The 27,879-nt window shown below is 50.4% G+C and overlaps 1 protein-coding gene across 7 annotated transcripts in view; it reads right to left on the bottom strand.

Moving 5' to 3' along the window:
- BID (BH3 interacting domain death agonist) overlaps positions 1 to 26,815 on the bottom strand; it is a 44,537-nt gene extending 17,722 nt beyond the window's left edge. The window contains exons 1-2 of one of the 7 annotated variants that reach the window (XM_038412144.2): positions 26,694 to 26,815; positions 25,483 to 25,860 (exon numbers count right to left, since the gene is read on the bottom strand). The gene's annotated coding sequence lies outside the window, so the exon portion shown is untranslated. Of the gene's footprint in view, positions 1 to 21,354; positions 21,540 to 21,659; positions 21,800 to 21,968; positions 22,084 to 23,232; positions 23,457 to 25,482; positions 25,861 to 26,693 lie in introns of those variants that run through there. The other 6 variants (XM_043517653.1, XM_038412163.2, XM_038412174.2 and 3 more) reach the window with 6 other exon arrangements.
- Positions 26,816 to 27,879: the final 1,064 nt, after the last annotated feature.

Raw genomic sequence — 27,879 nt, 5'->3', positions numbered from 1 at the left:
TGAGCTGCATGCTGTTTTAGGGGGTTCAGCCACCACTACCCCAGCCGTGTTGTTTGACTCCTTCAATGAAGATGGAGGCAACCCGGAAGCAGGTTTTGGGGACGAGGAAGATGATGATAATGATGATGAGGTTGTAGATAGCTCACAGCAAGCAAGCATAGACACCGGTTTTCCCAACAGCCAGGAACTGTTTCCCACCCTGGACCTGGAGCCAGTACCCCCCAAACCCACCCAAGGCTGCCTCCCGGACCCGCCAGGCAGAGAAGGGACCTCTGGTGAGTGTACCTTTTAAAATACTATACATGGTTTAAAAACAATCATGTTCAATGATTAATTTGCCCTGACATTCGCGGCTCTCCTGGATGTACTCCCAAAGCCTTTGCAAAAGGTTTCTGGGGAGGGCAGCCTTATTCCGTCCACCATGGTAGGACACTTTACCACTCCAGGCCAGTAGCACATATTCAGGAATCATTGTAGAACAAAGCATTTCAGTGTATGTTTGCTGGCGTTCAAACAACATTTGTTCTTTATCTCTCTGTGTTATCCTCAGGAGAGTGATATCATTCATGGTCACCTGGTTGAAATTTTCTTAAGGGTGCTTTTCTTAAGGGGACATTCAGAGGTGCCTGTTCCTGCTGGACTGTTTGCCTGTGGCTGAACAGAAATGTTCCCCGCTGTTAGCCACACGGTGCAGGGAAGCAAAATGCAACCTTGGAACGAAAGCACATGTGCTATGTATGTAGTGTTAACAGCAAGGTTTACTGTGAAAGAGTGTACCCATTGTTCTATAAAATGTGACTTTTTAAATACCACTGTCCCTTTTTTTTCCTCCACCACTTGCATGTGTTTCAAGGATCACAGGATCTTCTCCTTCCCAGAGGCCAGTGAAGATTAGAAGGCGAAAAAAACACACTCGCGATGAAATGTTCTCTGAGCTCATGCTGTCCTCCCACACTGACAGAGCACAGACAAATGCTTGGAGGCAGACAATGTCAGAGTGCAGGAAAGCACAAAATGACTGGGACGAGAGGTGGCGGGCTGAGGAGAGTAAGTGGCAGGCTGAAGAGAGGGCTGAAGCTGAAAGGTGGCAGCAGCGTGACGAGAGGAGGCAGGATTCAATGCTGAGGCTGGTGGAGGATCAAACTAATATGCTCCAGCATATGGTTGAGCTGCAGAAAAGGTAGCAGGAGCACAGACCGCCGCTACAGCTCCTGTGTAACCAACCGCCCTCCTCCCCAAATTCCATAGCCTCCTCCCCCAGACGCTCAAGAACGCGGTGGAGGGGCCTCTGGCTACCCAGCCACTCCACCCCAGAGGATTGCGCAAGTAACAGAAGGCTGTCATTCAATAAGTTTTAAACTTTTAAAGTGCTGGGTGGCCTTGTCCTTCCCTCCTCCACCACCTCTCCTGGGCTACCTTGGTAATTATCCCCCTATTTGTGTGATGAATTAATAAAGAAGCAACAATGACTTTATTGCCTCTGCAAGCGGTGATCGAAGGGAGGAGGGGAGGATGCTTAGCTTACAGGGAAGTAGAGTGAACCAAGGGGCGGGGGATTTCATCAAGGAGAAACCAACAGAACTTTCACACCGTAACCTGGCCAGTCATGAAACTGGTTTTCAAAGCTTCTCTGATGCGCACCGCACCCTCCTGTGCTCTTCTAACCGCCCTGGTGTCTGGCTGTGCGTAACCAGCATCCAGGCGATTTGCCTCAACCTCCCACCCCACCATAAATGTCTCCCCCTTACTCTCACAGATATTGTGGAGTGCACAGCAAGCAGTAATAACATTGGGAATATTGGTTTCGCTGAGGTCTAACCGAGTCAGTAAACTGCGCCAGCGCACTTTTAAATGTCCAAATGCACATTCTACCACCATTCTGCACTTGCTCAGCCTTTAGTTGAACAGCTCCTGATTACTGTCCAGGCTGTCTGTGTGTGGCTTCATGAGCCATGGCATTAAGGGGTAGGCTGGGTCCCCAAGGATAACTATAGGCATTTCAACATCCCCAACAGTTATTTTCTGGTCTGGGAAGAAAGTCCCTTCCTGCAGCTTTTGAAACACACCAGAGTTCCTGAAGATGCGAGCGTCATGTACCTTTCCCTGCCATGCCACATTGACGTTGGTGAAACGTCCCTTGTGATCCACCAGTGCTTGCAGCACTATTGAAAAGCAGCCCTTGCGGTTTATGTACTCGCCGGCTCGGTGCTCTGGTGCCAAGATAGGGATATGGGTTTCGTCTATGGCCCCACCACAGTTAGGGAATCCCATTGCAGCAAAGCCATCCACTATGACCTGCACATTTCCCAGGGTCACTACCCTTGATATCAGCAGATCTTTAACTGCGTTGGCTACTTGCATCACAGCAGCTCCCACAGTAGATTTGCCTACTCCAAATTGATTCCCGACTGACCAGTAGCTGTCTTGCGTTGCAAGCTTCCACAGGGCTATTGCCACTCGCTTCTCAACTGTGAGGGCTGCTCTCATCTTGGTATTCTTGTGCCTCAGGGCAGGGGAAAGCAAGTCACAAAGTTCCATGGAAGTGCCCTTACGCATGCGAAAATTTCGCAGCCACTGGGAATCCTCCCAGACCTGCAACACTATGTGGTCCCACCAGTCTGTGCTTGTTTCCCGGGCTCGGAATCGGCGTTCCACTGCATGAACCTGCCCCATTAGCACCATGATGCCCACACTGGCAGGGCCCGTGCTTTGAGAGAAGTCTGTGTCCATGTCCTCATCACTCTCGTCACCGTGCTGACATCGCCTACCCTCCCAGTTTCGCTTTGCCAGGTTCTGGTGCTGCATATACTGCTGGATAATACACGTGGTGTTTAATGTGCTCCTAATTGCCAAAGTGATCTGAGTGGGCTCCATGCTTGCCGTGGTATGGCATCTGCACAGAAAAAAGGCGCGGAATGATTGTCTGCTGTTGCCCTGACGGAGGAAGGGGAAACTGACGACATGGCTTACAGGGAATTAAAATCAACAAAGGGGGTGGCTTTACATCAAGGAGAAACAAAAACAACCGTCACATAGAATGGCCCCCTCAAGGATTGAACTCAAACTTCTGGGTTTAGCAGGCCAGTGCTCAACCCACTAAGCTATCCCTCCCTCTGATATTTCAGGCAGGACTGAATCTCCATTAAAATTTTCAAGGTGCCCCTGACAGACCTCACCAAAACGATTGTCGGCCGTTGATTTCACAGAGGGAAGGAGGGGGGAGCAAATGAATACAAAACAAATCTGGTCTATTTCTTGTTTTGATCCACTCCATCTATCTTTTACATCTTTGGCTGGCAGCAGATGGTGCAGTAGGACTGCAAGCCATCCACATCTCCTGGCTGCTCGGCAGAAGATGGTGCAATAGGACTGCTAGCCATCCTCATCTCCTGCCTACTCACCATAAGATGGTACAATAGGATTGCCTGCAGGACTGAAGAGAATAACCTGGTCGAGTCACTCCTAATTTAGTCCCTGCACCCATGTCTGCCCAGGCGCTCTTGACTGACCTTACCGAGGCGGCCAGGAGCACCTCGGACACGATGAACGATGGTTTTCAGGCCTATTGCACCGTCTGCTGCCACAAGGCAATGGGTTGCTGCTGCTCTGTAGCAATGTAGCACCGCGTCTGCCAGCACCCAGGAGACATACTGTGACAATGAGCTGAGCGGGCTCCATGCTTGCCATGATATGGCGTCTGCACAGGTAACTCAGGAAAAAAGGCGCGAAACAATTGTCTGCCGTTGCTTTCAGGGAGGGAGGGAGGGAGGGCCTGACGACATGTACCCATAACCACCCGCGACAATGTTTTTTGCCCCATCAGGCATTGGGATCTCAACCCAGAATTCCAATGAGAGGCAGAGACTGCGGGAACTGTGGGATAGCTACCAACAGTGCAACACTCCGGAAGTCGACGCTAGTCTCGGTACTGTGGAAGCACTCCGCCGAGTTAATGCTCTTAATGCACTTAGAGCATTTTGTGTGGGAACACACACAATCAACTATATAAAAACGATTTCTAAAAAAACGACTTCTATAAATTCAACCTAATTTCGTAGACATCCCCTTCCTGATGACTCAGGATAAGTGCATGAAGTGTACGTTGGTCTTCCATTGCCCGTCAAGGTCACAGTTAAGCTCGCTGCCGGGCAACAGGGATGTCGCCATCTTTAACAAGAATGAAACTTAGCTCTTATCTAGCACTCAAAGTGCTTTAGGGAGAAAGGGAAGTATCACCCCCATTTAATAAATGGGGAAAACACGGGAAGTGACTTGCCCAAAGTCACCTAGAAGGTCAGCAGCAAAGCCAAGAACAGACTCCATCTCTCTGGAGCCCTACTCACTGGACCCAGAAAACAATCTCCAAACATATGAAAAGTGGTTTACATAACCACTACCATAGGCTCAGCCATCAGGGCAAGACAGATTGCGGAGGAGAGGAGAAAAGTAAGTGGGAGCATAGCCATCTTCAGTGCCAAAAGTGTTATATGCCTGAATATGGAGTGAGCAACAGCACTGTAAAGCTAACAGGTTATTTATTCCAGGGACTTCTAACTAACATCAGGGACTACTCCTGATATATACACACATGCACGTCAACATCAGCAAACTCAACGCCATCCATCCCAAGAGGACTCATGTCACCAAGGCACTGGAGTGCCATGCTGCTTTGGCTGTCAGAAGCAGTCCCTGTCCCATGTTCAAGAGGCACTACAATGGCCCAAAATAATCAGGAGAAAAAATATCAGACTTCTTTCCCACCCCCACAAGAAAATTCAAATTTACATAAAGACCACAAGCTCCTAAGTCACTTTGGCATTTTTGAAAATCCCTCCTCTAGGTGCCTAAATGTGGATGTATATGCCTAATTTTAGGTACCTCTTTTTTCAAATCTTGGTTCAAGTCTGATATTTTGCTTACATTCACTTCATAGGGCTCCTTTTGAATGTGGAAAGAGCAGCAGCCTTTGCAGCCAGGGCAACTCAGACTTTTCAGGGAGAAAGGATCAACGTAGAGCCCTGTGTGGGACTCTGTAGAGCCCTGCAGTGGGTCTGGGATCCCACAGGTCCCATACAACCTGCTGCCATAATAGCGCGAGTGGAATTAAAGAATAGTCCTATTCAGGGCCCTAGATCACAGTAGAAGTGCATATAATTTTTATTTAAGTATCACAGATGCAGCTAGTGGTTTAATGAAGCACAACAATATTGAGGCAGTTATTTTAATAAATGGAGTGACATCGGTGTTTATGTGGTCCCTCGCGCCCCCCCCCCCCCCCGAGCCTGCCACCGATAGAAGAACACATAGGCAAACTAATAATAGTGCCTACAAGGCCATCACACTTTGTCAAGCACTGGCCTAGGGCTAATGATCCCAAAACAAAAGGATTTGATCCCAGCTTTAGGAAAAGAAGGGAAAGAGGAAGGAACAGAGATAGGCCACCCGCAGCTTAGAAGCCAGGACGTAAAAGATAGGTGGAATGTGGGCAGAGGCAATTATTCTGTGCATTTGCACCTGTGTTGCTTTGCGACATTAAGAACATAAAAGCAGCCATACTGGGTCAGACCAAAGGTCCATCTACCCAGTATCCTGTCTTCTGACAGCGGCCAATGCCAGGGGCTTCTGAAGGAATGAACAAAACAGGCAATCGTTGAGTGATCAATCCCATCGCCCACTCACCACTTCTGGCAACCAGAAGGTAGAGTCACAGAGAGCATGGGGTTACATCCCTGATCATCTTGGCTAATAACAATTAATGGACCTATCCTCCATGCATTTATCTCATTCTTTTTTGAACCCTATTATAGTTTTGGCCTTCACATCCCTAGACAACGAGTTCCACATTGTTTCAATGGACTACTGCAATCTGGATAATATTACAGTGATTGGCTTGAAATATAGTGATATGGAGCACCCCAGCTCCCATTCACTTCAAAGGTAGCTACATTTACCCACAACCTTTGAAATTCAGGCCACTAAATACTGCATTTTGCATACACACACCTCAGAGATTCAAAAGATGGCTAGGCATCATTATCCTTATTTTATAGATGGGTAAACTGAGGCACCAAAAAGTATAGCAAGTGACTTGAGGTCATAGCAGGTGACTTAGCTGGGAACAGAACCCAGATCTCCTAAACCCCAGTGATATGCTTTAGTCACTGGGCCATTTGGGAGACCATCCCACATTTAAAAAAAAAAAAAAAAGTTTTGGCAAATCCTCTCTCTCTCTCAAGCCTGCTTTAACTCCAGGCACACACTCTATTTTAGTCTTGACAGCTATGGGTTCTCTTGCACATTTACCCAGAACAGTTATCTATTGTCACCAAGGGTCTCTTGGAAGCTCTGGGTTGGAAAGATGCAAGGGATTCTATTCCATATCATTACTTGTCCACAGTCACTGAGCAGGAGACCACCAGACCCGGAGAAAGTGTGAAGCTAAGGTCCTCTTTGCCTGACTCTAGTGACTGACAGTCCCCAGGGCACTTATCAGAACCAGAAGGGAGATTTTGCCAGAAGAACTAGGCCAACATTCCGCCATTCCTAGCAGCCATGCCCTCTGGCTTAGGTTACCATCAGATCATAGTATATCTGGGAAAGAATATCTGGCCCAGATTCATATAGAAATATTAGAGATATCTGGAATGCTTTCTAAAGGAACAGCTATAGAAAAAGCCTGGTATGCTTCGCTCATAATGTGAACATCTGAATGCTGAAACAATCTGGACTATCCAAAGCTCCTATGTTAGGAAAGAGAATGTTTTTAGGGGGATATGAGCAGAGCAGCCTACTGAAATTAAGCTCACAGAGGCCTGGTCAGCTTCTCCACAGTTCAGAGTATGTAGTAATTCCCTATCAAGAGACCCAAACTCTAGCCAGTTGGTCAGCAGAATTATTCAAGCTGTACCTGTCCACCTTTCTAGAGTCAGAATCATTCACCACAGACTGAACAAGCAGAGGGGTTTGAGACATGAACACAGAGACGAGACTTCACAGAAGTCACTCCGGAGGCTATGTTCATGTTTCCAGACCAGTCATTGCCACATTTGGCAGCTTCTCTGAAATATGAGCTTTCATTTTAAATGTTTCCATTGGATTTTTCCCAAATACAAATGCAGTATAATTATAAACCTCTTAAGAGCTAACACACCCACTTCCCTCAGGTAGGAAATAATCTATTAGTATGGACAAGTCAACAAGATGTTCCATACATGGAAAAAGAAAGAGTGGCCCTATGTTTAACCTGAATGTACTGTACGGTAGAATAATCCAGCGCCTCGCTGTCCCGTCTCCAGTCCTGTTTTGCAACAATTCTCCCCCCCCCCCCAAAAAAAAGTTTAACAAATGGATACCAATAAATTCAAAGGCCAAAATTATCAAGAGTGATTAATAATTTTGGGAGCATGACTTGACACTCCATAAAGGGCACTGATTTTCAAAGGGTGGGTGCTCAGCACTTCCTGGAAATCAGGCCTCTTTAAAGTGCTTCAAGTTGGGCACCCAAAAATTGAGTCATCCAAAATCACTAGTGACTTTTTGACAGTCTTGACTATTTAGCTGTCTCTCTTGACTTATGCCTTCTCAGGAGCAGGGGGAGAAAGATATCACTTTCAAATTCCTTTAGTCAAGAATTTACAAACGGGGAATCTCTGGTTTCCAAAAAACCTGACTCAGGAGGTTTGCTGTCTGATGCAGGGGATTACTTGGTTGGGTTTTTGAGGAGCAGCTTCCTAGAATCTGCATCTATTATGGCTATGGCAACAGGCAGATCTTCATACAGTTCCGTAACATAACACACACTGCTTCCCTCTGTCTATATTCCAGCTGACATTGCTGCAGATTCAGGGGAAGCCGCTCCCCCGCTCCTCCAACTAAGAGGCAGAGAATGACGTGGTAATCCAAAGTCCAGGTTCACTAGGGAGGAAACATGACTGTACACAAAAGACCCAGATGGCATTTCACTTTCAGATTCGACTCGTCAATGTCAGGAAATGCAAACAGCTTCTGAGCACCGTAGGGCCCAGAAAACAGATGTGAAACCCCAAAGCTCTGTGATCAGCTGTCCTACGTGGACTTGCTTCAGCTCATCTGGGAAGCACTAGATTAGCAACTACAGAGCCCAAAGGAATTTGTTGTCAGAGTAGGACAATGCATCTCCCCAAAACCTTCATTCCAAGATCTCAGGGGAAGATTTCCCTAGAATACATTTCCCCACTTAAAAATTAGAGACCAAGCAGATGTGACACTAGACTGGGCAGCCCAATAGGCAGTCCAGGTACAGTGAGGGCGAGTGCCCTAGGTAAAGGACAGTTACCTGTTCCATAACTGGCGTTCCTTGAGATGTGTTGCTCATGTCTATTCCACGGTAGGTGTGCGTGCTCGCCACGTTCACTGGTGCCAGAAGTTTTTCCCTTAGCAGTATCTGGAGGGGGAGCGCTGCTGTGAGCCCTGGAGTGGTGCCTCTATAGCGCGCTATAAGGGGAGCCCCGCACTCCCTCCACCCTCGGTTCCTTCTTGCTAGATCAACTCCGACAGAGGGGAAGGAGGGCGGGATGTGAAATAGACATGAGCAACATGTCTCGAAGAACGCCAGTTACGGAACAGGTAAAATATCCTTTCTTCTTCGTGTGCTTGCTCATGTGTATTCCACAGTAGGTGCTTGCAAGCTATGTCTGATGGAAGTGGGTAGGAGTTCACAGATTCCCTGGCTGAAGCACAGCTCTACCGAAACCAGCGTCATCCCTGGTGTGGGAGACAATCGCGCAGTGCGAGGTGAACATGTGGACTGAGGACCAGGTAGCGGCTCGACAGATGTCCTGGATAGAGACATGGGCCACAAAGGCAGCCGACAAGGCCTGAGCCCTCGTTGAGTGCGCCCTCACGATAGGTGGTGAGGGAACCCCTGCTAGGTCGTAGCATGTGTGGATGCACAATGTAATGCACCGGGAAAGCCTCTGGGTGGAGATCTGTTGACCCTTTATGCGCTCGGCTGAAGCAACAAATAGTTGCGAAGACCTGCGGAACGGCTTAGTCCGATCCAGATAAAAAGGCAGTGCCCTGCGCACATCGAGCGTATGGAGGCGGTGTTCCTCGTTCGAGGCATGAGTTTTGGTGCAGAGGACAGGCAGGAAGATGTCTTGGCTCACATAGAAGGCGGAGACCACCTTAGGGAGGAATGCAGGGTGTGGGCAGAACTGAACCTTGTCCTTGTGAAAGACCATGGCGGGGGGGGGGGTCTGCAGGTCAGGGCCCTGAGCTCCAAAACCTGCAGGACTGACGTGATAGCCATGAGGAAGGCTACCTTCCATGAAAGGTGAGAGCAGGAGCATGTGGCCAGGGGCTCAACGGGGGTCCTGTGAGGCGGAATAATACCAATTTTAGATCCCACTGAGGAACGGGGGTTCTAGCAAACAGAAAGGACTGGTCTATCCCCTTCAGGAAATGCCCGGTCACGGCATGGCAGATGGAACGCCGATATAGCCGCCAGGTGCACTCTGATGAAGGAAGGTGCCAGACCCTGAGTTCTAAGGTGAAGGAGGTACTCAAGGATAAGTTGGAGGGGGGCAGACCCTGGGGAAGTACCCCACCTGCCTGCCCACCTGGAGAACCTGGACCACTTCGCCAGGTAGGCTTGGCGCGTGGATGGCTTCCTACTTTCTAGGATGACACTCCTGACCCCTTCTGAACACCTTTTCTCCTCTGCATCTAGCCATTGAGCAGCCACACTGTCAAATGGAGAGTGGCCAGGTTGGAGTGGAGGAGGCAGCCCTGGTCCTGGGAGAGTAGGTCCAGGCGGAGTGGCAATGCCCGCGGACGGGCCACCAGCAAGCTCAGGAAGGTCCTGTACCAATGCTGCCGGGACCAAGCTGGTGCAATCAGGAGGAATCATAGAATCATAGAATCATAGAATATCAGGGTTGGAAGGGACCCCAGAAGGTCATCTAGTCCAACCCCCTGCTCAAAGCAGGACCAAGTCCCAGTTAAATCATCCCAGCTAGGGCTTTGTCAAGCCTGACCTTAAAAACCTCTAAGGAAGGAGATTCTACCACCTCCCTAGGTAACGCATTCCAGTGTTTCACCACCCTCTTAGTGAAAAAGTTTTTCCTAATATCCAATCTAAACCTCCCCCATTGCAACTTGAGACCATTACTCCTCGTTCTGTCATCTGCTACCATTGAGAACAGTCTAGAGCCATCCTCTTTGAAACCCCCTTTCAGGTAGTTGAAAGCAGCTATCAAATCCCCCCTCATTCTTCTCTTCTGCAGACTAAACAATCCCAGCTCCCTCAGCCTCTCCTCATAAGTCATGTGCTCTAGACCCCTAATCATTTTCGTTGCCCTTCGTTGTACTCTTTCCAATTTATCCACATCCTTCCTGTAGTGTGGGGCCCAAAACTGGACACAGTACTCCAGATGAGGCCTCACCAGTGTCGAATAGAGGGGAACGATCACGTCCCTCGATCTGCTCGCTATGCCCCTACTTATACAACCCAAAATGCCATTGGCCTTCTTGGCAACAAGGGCACACTGCTGACTCATATCCAGCTTCTCGTCCACTGTCACCCCTAGGTCCTTTTCCGCAGAACTGCTGCCGAGCCATTCGGTCCCTAGTCTGTAGCGGTGCATTGGATTCTTCCATCCTAAGTGCAGGACCCTGCATTTATCCTTATTGAACCTCATTAGATTTCTTTTGGCCCAATCCTCCAATTTGTCTAGGTCCTTCTGTATCCTATCCCTCCCCTCCAGCGTATCTACCACTCCTCCCAGTTTAGTATCATCCGCAAATTTGCTGAGAGTGCAATCCACACCATCCTCCAGATCATTTATGAAGATATTGAACAAAACGGGCCCCAGGACCGACCCCTGGGGCACTCCACTTGACACCGGCTGCCAACTAGACATGGAGCCATTGATCACTACCCGTTGAGCCCGACAATCTAGCCAGCTTTCTACCCACCTTATAGTGCATTCATCCAGCCCATACTTCCTTAACTTGCTGACAAGAATGCTGTGGGAGACCGTGTCAAAAGCTTTGCTAAAGTCAAGAAACAATACATCCACTGCTTTCCCTTCATCCACAGAACCAGTAATCTCATCATAAAAGGCGATTAGATTAGTCAGGCATGACCTTCCCTTGGTGAATCCATGCTGACTGTTCCTGATCACTTTCCTCTCCTCTAAGTGCTTCAGGATTGATTCTTTGAGGACCTGCTCCATGATTTTTCCAGGGACTGAGGTTAGGCTGACCGGCCTGTAGTTCCCAGGATCCTCCTTCTTCCCTTTTTTAAAGATGGGCACTACATTAGCCTTTTTCCAGTCATCCGGGACTTCCCCCGTTCGCCACGAGTTTTCAAAGATAATGGCCAAGGGCTCTGCAATCACAGCCGCCAATTCCTTCAGCACTCTCGGATGCAATTCGTCCGGCCCCATGGACTTGTGCACGTCCAGCTTTTCTAAATAGTCCCTAACCACCTCTATCTCTACAGAGGGCTGGCCATCTCTTCCCCATTTTGTGTTGCCCAGCACAGCAGTCTGGGAGCTGACCTTGTTAGTGAAAACAGAGGCAAAAAAAGCATTGAGTACATTAGCTTTTTCCACATCCTCTGTCACTAGCTTGCCTCCCTCATTCAGTAAGGGGCCCACACTTTCCTTGGCTTTCTTCTTGTTGCCAACATACCTGAAGAAACCCTTCTTGTTACTCTTGACATCTCGTGCCTCGTCCATTTTCACCTTCTTCAAGACCTTGCCAATGAGGGGGAACGGGGGAAAGGCATAGAGGAATTGACCCGACCCTGGCAGGAGGAAGGCATCTGAGATCATGTTCCTCCCCAACGCCCCTCTGGAACGGAAACGGTGGCAATGCTGGTTCTGTTGGGTCGCAAACAGGTCTACTTGGGGAGTGCCCCACTCTTGAAGAACTGGTAAGCGACCTCAGAGTGGAGCGACCACTCGTGTTGGGAGGAGAAAACCCTGCTCAAGCAATCGGCCTGTGTGTTGTTGACGCCTGGCAGGTGGAAAGCCATCATGGAGATGTCGTGGGCTATACAAAGAGCCAAAGAGCATCCCAGAGCCTAAGGGCTTCCTGGCAGAGGGCCGAGGACCTCGCCCCACCAGTTGATGTAAAACATCGCAGCAGTGTTGTCCGTGAGTACTCTGACCACCTTGCCGCGCAATTGTGAGCTGAACAGGCTAAGCGTATTGCCCTGAGCTCCCTGACATTTATGTGAAGGGACAACTCCGAGGCCGACCACATCCCTTGGGTCTGTGAGTTCCCTAGGTCTTGCGAGGGGTTCAGGTCCCGGAAGGGAATCCCCTGGAGCATATGGATAGGGCAGGACCACCATTTTAGCGAAGCGATCACCGGCGCCGGTACTGTGAGGACTTTGTCCAGCCTGACCCAGGCCTGGGAGAACTCTGAGGCCAACCAGAATTGGAGGGGCCTCATCCAAAATCTGGCGTGGCAGACCACGTACGTGCATGCCACCACGTGGCCCAGGAGCTGCAGGCATGCCCTGGCCGTGGTCACGGGGAACTCCGCAACCAAAGCTATGAGCCCCTTCAGGGTCTGGAACCTGGCCAGGGGAAGGGAGGCTGCAGCCTTGGCAGCATCCAGGAGAGCGCCTATGAATTCTATACGCTGCATTGGAACCATTGTCGACTTGGCCTCGTTTACTAGGAGGCCTAGGTTGGCACATGTAGCCAAGAGCAGCTCCGTATGGTCCTGTACCCGAGACCGCGAGCTGCTCTTGAGCAGCCAGTCGTTGAGGTAGGGAAATACCTGGACCCCTCAGCATCTGAGGTCAGCTGCCATGACTGCCATACACTTTGTGAATACCCTGGGCGCAGTGGACAGACCAAATGGGAGGACCGTAAACTGGTAGTGGTCCTGTACCACCAAGAAACAAAGGAAGTGTCTGTGCCCCGCGAATATATGGATATGGAAGTATGCGTCCTGAAGGTCCAGGGCCGCATACCAATCGCCAGGGTCCAGAGAGGGTATGATACATGCTAGAGAGACCATGCGGAACCGGCATTTGGCCATGAACCAATTGAGGTGTCGCAAATCCAAGATAGGCCTGAGCCCCCCTTTCGTCTTCGGGATAAGGAAGTAATGGGAGAAAACCCTTTTCCCCAGAACTCCCTTGGAACTTTCTCCACAGCTCCCAAGCTGAGGAGCCGACCCACTTCCTGCTCTAGCAGGGTTACATGTGATGGGTCCCCCCCGCCATCCCAGGGAGAGGGGTGGGAGGGCGGGGGTGAGACAAACTGTAGCATGTAGCCCTGGAAAATGGTGTTGAGGACCCATTCTGGGACCATTCCACAAGGAAGGCACCCAAGCGGTGGCTGAAGGCAAACTTTATTGGTAAGAGGGTCCTCTCAGGAGGCACCCGGGTACCCTCCTGCAACCAGTCAAAAACGCTTCTTGCCTGGCTGCTTGCCCCTCGAGGGCCCAGGCTGCGGGGCAGAACGAGACTGCCTGTGAGGTTGCCTCTTTTGGGTCTTGGACCTCTTATAGGAGGGCTTATATCTTGACTGGGGAGCTGGGGCGGGAGCCTGTAGCTTACGCTTGTCCTTGGCAGGCGGGACGTAAAGCCCAAGGGTTTGCAGGGTAGTACGCGAGTCCTTCATGCCATTAAGTTTCACATCTGTTTGTTCCGCGAACAGGTCCCTGCCATTGAAGGGAAAATCCTGCATCACAGACTGCACCTCTGTGGAGAGCCCGGACAGCAGTAGCCACTGATAAACCCATTGTTTCATGTTCTCTGTGTGTGTGTATATAAATCTCTCCTCTGTTTTTTCCACCAAATGCATCCGATGAAGTGAGCTGTAGCTCACGAAAGCTTATGCTCTAATAAATTTGTTAGTCTCTAAGGTGCCACAAGTACTCCTTTTCTTTTAGCAGTAGCCACGACGCTCTGCGCATGGACACCGCCGAGGCCATGGACCGAGCAGCTGTGTCACCTGCGTCCGATGATGCCTGCAGAGCAGCCTTTGCGGCAGCAGCACCCTCCTCCACAAGCGCCTTAAATTTCTTTCTTTCACACTCCAGAAGGGAGGCTTCTAATTTGGGCAGTGACCCCCACAAGTTAAACTCGTAACAGCTGAGGAGGGCTTGGTGGTTGGCCACCTGGAGCTGGAAACTGGACGACGAATAAAGCTTCCTACCAAACGATTCCAACCTTCTAGAGTCCTTATCCCTTGGAGGCCTGGATAGTGAGGTGGAGGGAGCCTCCGACACCCCTGCTACCGAATGAGCCCCTGGGTGGGCATGTATGGGGAGCCAGGGGGTCCGCTGGCACCACTGTCCCTGCTATGGAGGCCCTTGCCACCGACCGTACTGCGGCACCGGCAGCACCAGCTGGTCGGGGTGGCTGGGCTGGGACGGGACGTAGAGGGCTGCGGGTGGGTCGAGGTCGGGGTTACCAACGACCTATCAGTACCATGGGATTGATGGTGCCGAGAACAACAACATCTGCCACGGGACCGGGACTCCAACATCGAGGAATGTTGCTGCCTCGAGCCACTACTTCTCGAGACACAGCGACGCCTAGATCCATGACAACATAGAGCTGGCGATCCCCACCGGGAGTTGTGGGCACGGTGTCTCGAGGAGAGAGAGCTGGAGTGCGAACGGCGACGGCGCCCGCGTCGGGAGCAGCTACAGTAGCTCCGACGAGAAGGGGAGCGCGTACGGAGCCTGTGCCTGTCCCTTTGATACTCTCTGCTCAGTGTGGAGCGGTGCCTGGAACTCCGATCCAACGGCACCCAACCAAACAACCTAGTGGGTGATGAAAGCGAGGCTGGAGACTGTGCCCTGACAGGACGCTGAGCGGCGAGCGGGCCCCAGAGCGGTCCCCTAACCGGGATCTGCATTGGGTCAGGGTCGACTGCCTAGAGCCCAGTGGCGGCTTGCCTCTAGAGTGGGACCCGGGTGCCGGTGATGCCCCGGGTACCTGCAGAGTCATAATGTCTCGGGCCGCCTGCAGGGCCTCCGGCCATCCGGAGAGACCCGAGTTGATGCAACCAGGCTGCTCCGCTCGACATGAGTCGGAGCTCTGGAGCCTGGGGGGGAACTGGGGCTGCCCAATTCAGGTCTACCTCTCCCCTTGCTTTCTCTCGACACCGCTGAGAGGACAGTGCCTTTCTCTGTTTCTGAGATAGCGAGCAGTGCCGGCCACCAGAAGGTGCCAGGGGATCACTGCGTACCGAAGACAAGGCACCCGGTGCCGAATCCACTTGGCGCACCAGGGTTGGGGCCACTGCCAACTCCATGAGAAGGGCCCGAAGTCTAATGACTCTTTCCTTTTTGATTCTAGGTTTGAAGGACGTGCAGTTCTTACAGCGGTCGCTAATGTGGGATTGACCCAAGCAGCGAAGACAGTCGGTGGGCGGGTCACTTCTGGGCATCAAACGCCTGCAAGAGTCACACAATTTAAACCCTGGGGCATGCCCCAGCCCGAACATTAACTGAACTAACACACACAGGTACCACTAACAACGAATGACGAGTTCTGGGACGAGCTGCAGTGAAGCAAAGCTGGAGCAAGTAATTCCGACGCACCCTCACTGGTGGCAAGAAGGAACTGAGGGTGGGGTGCGTGCGCGGCTCCCCTAATAGCATGCTATAGAGGTGCCACTCCAGGGGTCGCAGCAGCGCTCCCCCTATGGGTACTGCTAAGGGAAAAACTTCCGGCACCGGTGCACGTGGCGAGCATGCACACCTACTGTGGAATACACATGAGCAAGCACTCGAAGAAGAACTGTAGCGTGGGCAGTGTCAGAAACCATCTATAGTTCTGCTTGTTCCAGGGGTCGGAAATACGGCACAAGGTGAAGCTTGCAGCCACTTATGCATCCACAGAATCAGACACCCATTAGCATCTCACCTGATGCTGGGTAAAGGCTTTGATTGTAGGTTCTGGAGTGAAGGGAAGCAGGGGGTCCTACATGGAAAAATGATTTAAAACCATGAGAGTGGCCTGTTTTAGTGAGACTGGAAACATTTTGGTGTGTTACTGATACCTGTAGCCTCTTCCTCCTGTTCACACAGGGCTGGATACAGGGCCCATTGTAGTCAAAGGGCCTCTCCATTTACTTCAATTTGTGTTGGATCAGGCCTAGGGAGAGGAACTGGAGAGACCAGGTAGCTGAGTCTAGAACAAGACTCATTGTCCAAGGCAGCTCTTACCACTGGGCTCAGGAACAGCTTCACACGGGTGCCAAAGGCCTATGCTCTTATTAGTTCAAGGTGCCATAGACTAATCTAAGAAGAGAGAGGGAGACTCTCAGAGAAGCCCTGGAAAGTGGGGCAAAGAGGGGAGTTCACACACAGCATTGTAAAAAATTTTGCTGTGCCATTCAGCAAGCACCCCAGGAAGAGTGGAGGAAACAACTTAGGCAAGCTCAGCAAGGCCTGGAGTTGGGTACAATGCTAAAGCATGTTTACACACTGTCCTTGGAGTAGGAAAGGCACCAGTGAGAACAGCAACATTCCATATCACAATTTGCTGCAAGCAGCAGCATTTCCCCAATTCCAGCCCAAAGAAACATCATTTTCAGACAAAAAAATCCTACTATACATTTATTGTATAACTCAAGATATGATTTATCTTTAACCCCTCCCTCCGGTAACCACTCTCTCTCTCTCTCACGTCATGTTCTTTGTCCAAACTGCAACTGAAAAACGTTTGGGGCAGTGACGGTCTCTCTACACTTTAACGCAAATACGTAGAATCATAGAATTGCAGGGCTGCAATGGACCTTGAGAAGCCATCAAGTTCAGCCCCGGTGCTGCAGCAGGACCAAGTAAACCTAGACCATCCCTGACAGGTGTTTGTCTAACCTGTTCTTAGAAACCTCCAATGATGGGGATTCCACAACCACCCTTGCAAGTCTATTCCAGTACTTCACTACTCTTATAGTTAGAAATTTTTTCCTAATATCTAACCTAAAACTCACTTGCTGCAGATTAAGCCCATTACTTCTTGTCCTGCCTCCAGTGGACACAGAGAACGGATCACCATCCTCTTTATAACAGCTCTTAACACAGTTGAAGACTTATCAGGCCCCTCCTCAGTCAAGACTAAACATGCCCATTTTTTAAACCTTTTCCTCATAGGTCAGGTTTACTAAACTTTTTATCATTTTTGTTGCTCTCCTCTGGACCCTCTCCAATTTGTCCACATCTTTCTTGAAGTGTAACACCCAGAATTTTTAAAGATAGGTACTGTATTTGCCCTTCTCTAGTCCTCTGGGACCTCACATGTCCTCCATGAGTTCTCAAAAATAATTGCTAACAATTCCAAGATTGCTTCAGCTTATTCCTTAAGTGCCCTAGAATGAATTTCATCAGGCCCTGATGACTTGAATACATCTAACTTATCTAAATATTCTTTTACTTGTTCTTTCCCTATTCTGACTTGCATTCCTTCCCCCTTGCTGTTCATTGTGTTAAGTATCTGGTCACAATTTACCTTTTTAATGAAGACTGAAGCAAAATAGACATTAAATACCTCAGCCTTTATTAGCTCTCCTTCCCTGCTAAGCAGAGGACCTCCAGTTTCCTTTGTCTTCTCTTGCTCATGCTTATGAATAAAATAAGAACTTAGAGCTGGAATCAAATCCAAATCAAAAAACTCTAGAGCTGAACTTCCCCAAACTTAAGGGGGTTCAAACTTCAGTGTGAATTTTGCAGTTCAGATCAAGCTCTAAGCATAGTTTCCTTCTTAGCAATATTAATATGTGCTTGGCAAATCCCTTACAGCCTATCAGACAATTAATGCACAGTCCATTGAGATAATAAGTGGGAGGTGCTATGCAAAGAAATCATCAAGTGCTGGATTTGCCCGCAATTTCAGATCCTCGTCCGAGGATATACCTATTAAATGGAAACGAAAAAACAGCTCATTTGCAGTCAGTTCATAATTCACTTGAGAGAAGGAAGTTATCCATCAAGCTGACTCTCCGCTGTGGGTTAACTCACTCTGACAGCAAAGTGGGGAGAGTAGGAATTTCTCAGAACATTCCTACAGAGTCCATGATCTCACACCTGTGACCTGCATACACTAGAGCAATGCTTGGGTTGACTGCATATACAAAGCGCTAATGGTTATGCTGTTCCTGTTCCTCACAGGCACACACTACAGCAGTGGTGGGCAACTTGCAGCCCATCAGGGTAATCTGCTGGCAGGCTGCGAGACAATTTGTTTACATTGACCGTCCGCAGGCACGGCCGCCCGCAGCTCCCAGTGGCCGCAATTGACAGTTCCCGGCCAAAGGGAGCTGCGGGAAGTGGCGTGGGCTTCAGGGACATGCTGGCCGCGGCTCCCATTGGCCGGAAACGGCGAACCGCAGCCACTGGGAGCTGCGGGTGGCCGTGCCCAAAGATGGTCAGCGTAAAACTCTCTTGTGGCCTGCCAACGGATTACCCTGATGGGTCGCAGGTTGCCCATCACTGCACTACAGCATAGCACCACGCACTCACAGTGTCACACACAATTCTGTGGGTTTAAAGTGCCATTCTGTGCAGGAAAGGACTCTAAAAATGGTATTGTGTGGTTCCTGGCTCCGTGTCTTGCTGATTCCAGATCAAAAGTGCTCACTCCCTTAACAAACAAAACAAAACTTATTTGAACTTCCAGTCCTTCAAACTCATGCTGAGATGCAAGAATCAAGCTGGGTTCATTTTCTTATGCACTATCATCTGTTTACATAAAAGTAAACAATATGAGGAAACAACATGGGCACAGTTGGGTCTCAAATAACCATGCTTACTAAAAAGACACAAACATGCCAGGCCTAGCTACATACATGCCGCTGCATGCCTATTTCTGAAGTCTACTAACACAGAACATGGTGAGAAACACTAGAGAGCTCACACACTATTTAAATGGATGCAACCCTATTCCTATGCACGATAGGCCTCATTGCCAGTAACAGCATTTCTGAAGGCTTGATGACACCTGTGCAGCCCCAGTTGCTTTCAGTGGGCTTGCCAAACTGTTCGGAACAATTGTCCTGATGATGCGCAAGGAGGAATAGAAACCAATTCACCCTCTCAGTGATGCTGGCTCCAGCTAGGCTAACTCAAGTAAAAAGCAGGAAAAAAAATCATTTTTGATTTCTAAATACAACAGATTTATATCCACAGAGAGGATCAGTGGAGTGAGAAGGTGCCATTTTTATATAGTCACTTTTCAGTACAAGCCACACCTAAGTAGTAAATGTGTGTGTGCTTTTAATCTCAGAGTAGAGCCCTGTGTGTGGGAAACCGTGCACGCCACATGACAACATAAAACCTGCCCTAAAGAGTTTGCAATCTCATGATGCAAACTGTGTCTGCACAACACCTAGCACAATGGAGCCCCATTCTGGGTTGATCCCTAGGCATAATAAATATGATTAATAATAACAGTAGACACGAGAGAGCAAGTGATAGTTACAGGCAACAGGTGGGGGAAATAGGAGGCTGGGCAGACAATGGGTTAGAAAAGGTCACGTAGGTACTTGGTTATTATGGATGCATCTTTTTATAAAATCCATTCCCCCTCTATTTGTGTAACCCAGGCTGGCTCAGTGTAGATCTTTGTGCTGCCCGCCCCACCAGCAGCTCCTTCACCTAAGCAGTAGACAGCTGGACAGTATATTATTTCTTTTCCCATAAAAAATAACTCAACAAAAAACAAAAACGCTTTTTGTAATTTCCATTGAAAGATCCCCCCCGCTTTTTTTGATGAAAAACTGGCAGATGAAATTGTTGAAATATCCACTGCAGGAAACCAAAACATTTTCAACAAAGATGGACATCTTTTGCAAAAACTTGTCAAAAGAAATCATTTTCTGTTAAAAAACATTTTGATCGGCTCTACAGAGGTTACAGAAGAGTCTGCTACAACCACTATGTAGAGCACCTCATCCTAAAGATCAAGCTGTAGGTTGTTGTACTTTGACGGTCCCAGGTTCAAAACCCACTGTCAGCTCATGTAGGAACAGTTACATATACTCCTTGCACACTCTAAAAGAGTGGAAGAGTGCAACTCCCTCTTGCTCCCACTGCCCTGCTGTCACCCTCCACCACACCAAGCATCTCTCCTCTCCAAACTCCATCCAGACACAACAAAATGTATTATTTAACATTATAATAGCAGCATAGATGTCTGTGTAGTGCTCCTGGTGAGTAATGAAACAGCTGTATTTACAACAATCGATCAGGGCAAGCCAGGCCCTGAGGGAAAAGAGGAGTGCGCTGATTGAATATGGTGATGGGGATGGCACTATTAAATCATTTAACTCCTGGTATAGGGAAACCCAGTAAGAGCCAGCATAAGCTCCAAGCCTGCAGACTGTCTGATTTTTACTCTTTTATTGGAGGTGACATTCCTGGATTCCTCTGATGTGAACTTGAATGCAACCATGGCCATGGAAATCCAGAAATGGGAGTTTTGGCAGAAGCAGTCAAGCACCAACCAGGCAGGAGTTTCCTAGTTTTGCTACAGGATTAATCTCTTCCTCTTCCCTCCACAAGGATACTACCCAGAGTTAGGGTGACCAGAGAGCAAGTGTGAAAAATCGGGACGGGGGTGAGGGGTAATAGGAGCCTATATAAGAAAAAGACCCAAAAATTGGGACTGTTCCTATAAAATTGGGACATCTGGTCACTCTACCCAGAGAACACCAGAAGGCAAACTATGGGAAGCACTGTATAACACTCACCAGGGCAGCAGAAAGGGCCTTGCAGGGACACTCCTGGCAAGGTTGAACAGGAGAGGGGCAATCTGGCTAGAGATGTGCCAGCAGCCAGCCGTTTCCAAGAGCGGCGTGGGACCATGGCATGCAGGCAGCCTGCCTGAGCCCTGCTATGCCACTGGACTTTTAGTGGCCCAGAGATCACAATCGACTGGCAGAGGCTCCAGGATCGACCAGTCGATTGCTATCAAACACTGAATTGTACAGAATTACGGATTTATTTTTGCGGGGGGCGCCTTAGCCCAAGGCCCTGGGCTGCAGTCCCTAAAGCCCCCGAGTTAATCCGGCCCTGGCCACGAGCCCACTCTTTTTTTTTTTTAAATTGACTAACTCGCATTAACATTGCTGTTTGTGAAACAGGCCATTGCGCCAGCCTGAAAGCAGGGTGCCCTGCAATCAGGATGCATCCCCTGAAAAATATCTTGTGCTAGCTACTCGGGACACAGGCACATCATGGGTATGGGTGGGGGCTGGTACTGTCCTAGCCATTACATCAAGTGGAGCCCAGCACTGTTACTAGTGAAGGATTCTCACAGGCTGGGGGCACTGGTGTTTGTACATTTTAAGGCCAGAGGAACCATTATGATGATCACCTAGTCCGAGCTCCTGCCTAACACGGGCCCGCCACAGAACCTCACCCTGCCATTGCTGCATCAAGCCAGTGACTTCAGGCTGAGCTCGAACACCTCTCGGAAAAACAGCTGATGGGGGTAACCCACAGCTCAGCCCCACGGTCTAGCTCCCGCAGTTACCAGCGCTTTCTGCCGCTCTCTCTGTGCTGGGGGTGGCAGCACACTGGGAAAGGAATAAATCCACGTTTGTTATCACTAGCGCCCCCGCCCTGGTTTGGAGGCAGCGGCACCGGGGCGAGAGAGGGGCATTGGGGGCGGGCGTGAAGATCTGTTTGAAACCCACCTTCCAGTACAGCCTCCGGGCATCTCACTCCGGTGTGTGAGACCCACAGGCCGCCCTGCCCCATGGCGGGGGGTTCAGGAGCGAAGCCCAGCCACGGGCAGGCGCCACCCCGGCTCCTGGCGCCAGGGCACCGCGCCACTGCAGCCTCCGGGGCGCTGCCTGCAGCTCGCCAGCCGGATTCCCCGCCCTTCGCGCGGAGGGAGCCCCGGTGGCTGCAGGGCTGCTCCGGCCCGGCTCCCGCGGCGGGGCTGGGAGGCAAGCGGAGCTCCGGGACCGGCTCCGGAGCGGGAGCGCCCGGGGGATACTCACCGCGCAGCCCCGGCCTGCAGAGCTCGGCAGCCGCCGAGTAGGGGGAGCTTCCTCCGCTCTCCCTCCAAAGCGCTTAAAGAGACAGCGGCCGCTTTGTGCTCCGGCGCCGCGCGGGCCCCCGGGCGCTGGGGGCGGGACCCAGCCCAGGGCTGGATCGCAGCGGGGGGGGGGGCCCTGCGGGGAGCTGAGATGCTGGGGGAAGGGACCTGGCAACTGCTCCCAACGGGGACACCGGGGGAGGACATTAGGACCAAGCCCCAGAGCAATCCGGGATGGGGGAGGGTTGGAGAGTCCCAAGCCGGTGTGTGTGCGGGGGGGGGGGGTGTATTTTTTTTTTTAACCACCCAGGCCCATTGCATTGCGTGACCCGGCGGAGACAAAGCAGAGCTGCTAGCAGGGATTGCCAGGGAGCCCATCACTGTGACATCGAGCCATCAGGGCAGGCACAACCCTTGGGTAAAGGCCTAGGCCCGCTAACATGCTGCTGGGAGGGGGAAGGGATCCCTGCCGAAGGGCCAAGAGCAAGCGGAGCTGCCCCGCGAGGAGGGAAGGGCTGAGGGAGTGGAGAAGAGGAGCCAGGTTCAGCGGGGGGGGGGGGGAGACGTCCCTAGGGCGGCCGGACGAAAAACGCTGCAGGGCGGCTCTGTGCCCGCAAGACGCGGCTCAGCCGTGCACAGGAATGTCCCCCGCGCACAGGTGAGCAAAGAGGACGCCACCGCCCGCTCGCAGCGGGGCCCCTGCTGCTACCTCCGGGGGAAATCACCAACACTTGACGCAACTGGCTGCTGGCTCTAACAGGCGGCTCGGCCCCCTGGGCTCAGGTCCCCGCAGCTGAGCAAAAGAGGAACCGCTCAGCAAATATTTCAGCAGGCCGGGGCTGCCTCGCTTCTGCCTACCCCGCAGCGTTCAGCGCCGGGGCAAGGCGGGGAGAGAGGGGAAATCAGACCCAGTTCCCGGCTCGCTGCTGCTCGACGGAGGGGTCCCCCTTGTGATCCTAGCTGGGGAGTTTTTGGGTGACCAAGATTACAGTGGGGCTTGAAAATTAAGCATTAGCAACCCTCTCCCTTCAATAGGAATGAGGCCCCCTCGCCTTGCACCTAAAGAAATTTTTAAACCAATCACCAGTGTTTTGAAGAATAATGGGGGTGCTTTTTTTTCTTTGCTGGTTTCTGAGCCTTTAGGCTGCACTCATTTCTAGCTTTTCTTTGCCACAATACAGACTAGACACCTCAAAGAAAAAGGAAGTGAAAACTAACATTCTTACCCTGCTTAGTGTTGGACCAGGCTAGAAGGGCATTCGAGCTCCCCCCGTACTTCTGGCAAAGGAGGGGGGTAGGCCCCAGGCCCAGCAGCTGCCACCTACAGTCCAAGCCATGCCCAAGACACCAACGTGAGTGGCCCTGGGCCCAGGCCCCAGTGCCCACACAGAAGGCCCTGGGCTGGGGAGTCTGTCCCAGAATGTCAGTGCTGTGGAATAGGAGGGCAGGCCCTGGCACTTCCCCAAGCCCCCTGCAGGAGGAGGCACCATGCAGCACCAGGGCTTTGCACAGAGAGCAGAGTGCTCAGGGTCTGCAGATACCTCCCCCTGTGCTTTCTGGGCTGTGGCCTGCACTGGTTCCAGGGGCCTAGGCTTGGCACATCTCAGCAAAGGGGGAGTTACTATGTAGGCCCCAGCACCCCTGAAGAAAGCCAGTGGCTACCCTGCCTGGGACAAGGGTTCAGGGAAGTGATAAGGGCTCCCGGCCCAGCCCACAGCACATGGACGCTAGCAGGCACTTCCTTATTGGAGAGGGACATAGGCATCCTTGTCTCTTACTTCCTGGGATTGGGGAGGGGTCCTTGGCTACAAGGCTGCCTGCACTTCTGTCTAGGGAGGCAGCAGCAGCTGCTGATCTCTGCTCAGACCCAGCTGGGGCAGGACCTTAGCCCCCCGTGTTGTGCCTTCTCCTTCTTTCTTCTATGATCAATGCTACTGACTCTGCTTTCATTCCCACAAGGCACGGGGGGTGGGATGGGAGGGGTGTAGGAGGCAGAAAAGGAGCCTTTTACTGCTCCACAGGCTGAAAGGTCCCAGCTGGAGTATAGTGACATCCCCCCTTCCCTTTGCTGCTCGTGAGCAAGTAGATCCAAACAGGTGTCAACAAAAGGACTCAAACCCTGCCCCAATCATATGACTCCAGGTGCTGGGGCTTTAAGAAATACACCATTTCCAGAGTTGGCAACCTTCACAGTCCATGGCCATTTTCCTCTCTTTGTGTCCATCTCCCCCTGTCCAAATGATCCTTCACCCTTATGGAGAATGTAAGACAGTAGTACATTTTATCCATGGAGGTTGTTTTTTTGGGACAACCTCATAGAAATCTATAGGATGTTTCAAAAAACCTATAGCAAGAAGATCATTCTTCATTAAATTCTACAGGGTTTTAGACTAAGTGCTACAGAAAAGTGATTTTCAAACTTTTCCATACTGGGGACCTCCCCCTCCCATCTAGCCATATGGCAGGATAAAGTTGGCTACAACTCCAGGTTGAGAATCCCTGCTCTAAAGCTGTATTAGTTTCATTCCTGTTACATTCCATAGGAATTTTCCATAAGGTTGAGAGTGTAGGGAACACTCCCCTTCCCCCAATTTTGGGGCATTCCTCACTGGAAAGGAGAGTTAAGGAGAGTGGAGTTTTCCTGCTCCTGTGGCAGGTGTGAGGTCCCCTGCTTTGATGCTGATAGGGAGCCATTGGAGGTCTCCTACCTTGAAGGTCTCCTCACTTGGGCCTGTGAAGCAGCACCCTTTAAGGAATAAGCCTGCCCTCTCCTGTACATGGGGCCTAGAGATGCACTTACTTAACCCATCAACCACACACAGCATTCATTGCAAGAACGGTTAACAAAACAAATTGTAAAAAGAAAAGGAGTACTTGTGGCACCTTAGAGACTAACAAATTTATTAGAGCATAAGCTTTCGTGAGCTACAGCTCACTTCATCGGATGCATTTTGATGAAGTGAGCTGTAGCTCACGAAAGCTTATGCTCTAATAAATTTGTTAGTCTCTAAGGTGCCACAAGTACTCCTTTTCTTTTTGCGAATACAGACTAACACGGCTGCTACTCTGAAACAAAACAAATTGTGTGTGTGATAGAAGGCACAGAGACAGCTTTCCATTAACACACAGTTCCCCTTTCATGCTCGCTATGGTTATTCCCCTAGTAAGTTAAGGGTGTTTGGAGAAATTGTTGTGTCTGGAAAGTGGTTAGAAAACCCAAGATATTTGGCTTTCCCACTTACAGTAGCTGTGAGATAGATAGATCCATGCCCTCACTGAAAATCCCCCCCGCAATCAATCTTGGGCACACAGGCCCCATGCCATAAAAGAGCCTTCACCAATCATGGCCTCATACACTGACTGTATCATGGCACAACTCCACACATCAGTCCCTAGAAAGGACCTTACCTCTCCCCTGCCCCCCACCCCCATCCCTTCACAGTAATGTTGTTATAAACATCCCTCTAGCCCTTTACCTGAGCCACTGCGGAACTCAAAGTACTTGGAAAGGATCCACTTCTCTTTCGGCTTCGACTCTCACCTTCTGAAAAAGGGCCCAGCAGAACGGGTGGGGTGAATAAATAAGGCTGCGTGTGGGGGATGAGACAGCAGCATGTTGCAAAATGTATACACTGCAAAATATTTCCTCTTCCTGGCATGCTCTTTCATATAAATGGAAAGTGAAAGCAAAAACTACTGCCACCCTGAGCTCCTGATTTGGGTCTCCTGTCTTTTCATGGTGGTCTCTTCCTCTTCTTACAACCTCCAAGTGCACGTAGCCAACCTGTTGTAGATACAGGGAGTGTAACCTTCCTCTACCTAGGGGTCCTTTCCAGGCCAGACGTATTTGTTTCCTGAAGTGGAAAAACCAGAATCCTTGTCAGGCTCGTCTTATTATTTGTATTAAAGTAGCACCTGGAGGCCCCAACTGAGCTCAGAGCCCCATTGTGCTACGTGCTGTACAGACACAGTGGGAGAGAGCCCCTACCACTGTTACAATCTAAACAGACAAGACGGGGGAGGGGAAGCAAATATCTCCATTTTACAAACAACTCTGTGGCACAGAGCTCGGAAGTGATTTGCCCAAGGTCACAGAGCAGGTCACTTGCAAAACTGGGAATTTAACTTAGATCTCTTAACTCCCAATCCAGTGCCTTAACCAGAGACCATCTTTCCTCTCTATCCATCTTCCTTTTGAACAACAGGAGAGAGGCCCCCTACAAGCCAAGTATAGCCTTTGGCTGACACCAGGGAAATCTCTCCCAGGGCAACTGTAGCTGCCTCCACAGTGGGTAAAGGCCAGAGCCAGTCAGGACAGACATTTGTTGTCAGAGCATTTGACAACAGCTTACAAGGATCTATCACAGGGGTGGCCAACCTGCGCCTGAGAAGGAGCCAGAATTTACCAATGTACATTGCCAAAGAGCCACATTAATACATCAGCAGCCCCCATCAGCTTCCCCTTCCCCCGCACCTGCCAGCAGCCCTGCCGCTCAGAGACTCCCCCTCCTTCCTCATGCCTCCTGCAGCAGGCTCTGGGGGGAGCGAGGACGAGGCAGGCTCAGGGAAGGGGGCAGGAAGGAGTGGGGGCTTTGGGGTGAAGGGGTGAAGTAGGGACAGGGCCAGTGGCAGAGTCAGGGGTTGAGCACACCACCCTTCTCTCCCCGGCACACTGGAAAGTTGGCACCTTTGTTGTTGTCTGTGCAAGGAGCTGCATATTAGCTTCTAAAGAGCCGCATGTGGGTCTGGAGCCATAGGCTGGCCACCTCTGATCTTTCTATATTAAAAAGGATAGAGCTGTTTCCCCTCTGCCACCTAGAGGACAGAAGTGATGGCATTCCCAAACAGACAGTCTGTGGAGAAGGAGCTTTCAAACAGTGAGGAATATCTAGTCAGCAGAAAGCCAGTGTGTCACATCAGCCCCTCCCAGCCTCATCAGCATAGCAGAGCAGCTTGTATTTTCCAAAACACGGTTTATTTATTTACTGTAAAGAAGAATAGATGTTTGCAAGAAGCTTTACTTTCAACATTTAGGATTTCGCCAGCTGGGATTCTCCCAACAGCCTGTAAATTTCCTGATGGGTGAATACGGCAATGACAGGTCTGGTGACTTGCTTAGTCATATGCTCAGTCAGTGGTGTCACTGGGATTAGAAATCAAGTTTCTTTGTGCTCCCAGCCCCTTTCCTCCAACCCTGTATCACATGGGCTCATTCATTAAGGGAACATCACCTACCAGTTGCGGCCAAAGCCTGTTCTCTTAAAACAGGTATAACAAACTGGAAGGCTCTCCCCACTGAAGGTAAACAGACTAGTCTCTGAATCCTTCCAATCTGTTGCAGATACTGCTCCACAGCTGCAGATACTGTAGCTAATCAGCCCTGAAGATGCACACAGCAAGGAGCCTGGGAGTGGACCATGCACTGGTATAATGAATGGAATGTATATTGCATATGGTATAGAGGCCTAGAATAGAACAGGTGCTGGTGTCACTTGCAGTGTGGGGTGGGTTTAATACAGCAAGGAGAGCGAGGACAGCTTATGCTGGGACTGCAGACTGAGGTGAGGGGATAGGATTGCACACCAGAATTGAGCAGGAACATTTAATGGAAAGCAGCGAGTGACAGCACATCGCTCACACCATAGCATCTAATGCTGTAAGAGAGACTAGAGATGAGAGCATGTACCAGTGTTATGCATGGAGCGAGGGCAGAGCCAGACCAGAATTTTTTGGTGGGATCTGACATCAATGGCCCATGTCACTAAGTTAATGCAGATGAAGGCAGCTCCTTCTGATTTTATGACTCCAAAGGAAAACCAGCTGCTCCAAGGTGGTCAGCACCATATCTGCTGGCTCCATGGCTCTCCACTAGG

The sequence above is a fragment of the Dermochelys coriacea genome, chromosome 1 (assembly GCF_009764565.3).
Source record: "Dermochelys coriacea isolate rDerCor1 chromosome 1, rDerCor1.pri.v4, whole genome shotgun sequence".
NCBI classification, from domain to species: Eukaryota; Metazoa; Chordata; order Testudines; family Dermochelyidae; genus Dermochelys; species Dermochelys coriacea.
This window is presented reverse-complemented; position numbering and strand designations above follow the sequence as displayed.